Below are 1,173 nucleotides of genomic sequence, written 5' to 3'. Positions count from 1 at the left end.
TTTTTTTTACGCTGCTAACATCATGCTGTGTTTGGAGATTCTTGAAATTAAGATTCTCAAACTATACTTGTACTGAAAATTATTCTGCCTTAAAGTATGGCAAGAATTTATCGATCGAATTTACTTGATCGAAAACATGAACTTAACATGAAATCTGCTACAGAATTTAGGAATACATATATTGATTCCATAAATCCTTCAGTCACATAATATTTTCTAGGAAAATCCTTGGCTTAAATAAATAAATTGTATTATTTAAAGTCTGGAATTTTCTCAGTCATTACAATCTACCCCCCTTAAGAATTTTCGTCCCGAAAATTAGAACTTGGGGTAGCTTTTCCTCATTTTCTCTTCGCGTTCTCAAGTAGCTTCCTCAATATTATGATTTCACTACAAGACGTGAACCCGAGGAATTACTTTATTCCTTAAGGTTTTCTCTTCGCGAGGTAGGATCTGGACTGCGTGCACTTTGACAGGTTCCTGGTGCAATACATGCAATGGATCAGTCGCATATTTCTTCAATCTCAACACGTGGAAGACGTTGTGTACCGTAGCTAATTCTAGCAGCAAGCTAGTCTGTACACGACCTTACAGATCCTCTCTAGGATCTCATTACTCCTTTCATCTGTGCCACCTTCAGGAGAACTTAGTCTCCTTCCTAAAACTCTATAAATCTGCGGCGTTTATCCACATAGCTCTTCTGGCGACTATGAGCTGTATCGAACTTCTTCATGATAAGTCTCACATTCTCTGTGGTTCTACTGATAAAGTATACTATTTCTAAATGCTTCTCCCCAGGTTTATACTAATGAATTGGGGACCTGCATTTTCTTCTGTATAGAGCTTCGTAAGGTGTCATTCCTATTGACGTGTGATAGCTGTTGTTATAGGAAAACTATATCAAAGGTAACTTCCTATCCCAGTTCCCTTTAAAATCCATGACACATGCTCTCCGCATATCTTCTAGGGTCTGAATGGTCTTATCAGGTTCGCCATTTGTCTACGGTCGAAAGCTGTACTAAACTTTAACTTGACCCTATTGCTCTTGCATACTCGCGAAATGGTTGTCTCTTAATAGAATAACTGAGTTTGATCAATAAAAATATGTAGATCTTGTCAATCAGTTTCTGATTATCTAAATCACAACGTTACTATCGGATTTTCTAGGCAACC

This window comes from Morus notabilis, unplaced genomic scaffold (genome assembly GCF_000414095.1).
Source record: "Morus notabilis unplaced genomic scaffold, ASM41409v2 Scaffold938, whole genome shotgun sequence".
Taxonomy (NCBI): Eukaryota; Viridiplantae; Streptophyta; class Magnoliopsida; order Rosales; family Moraceae; genus Morus; species Morus notabilis.
The sequence above is the reverse complement of the archived record's forward strand: the minus strand, read 5'-3'. Positions refer to the sequence as shown.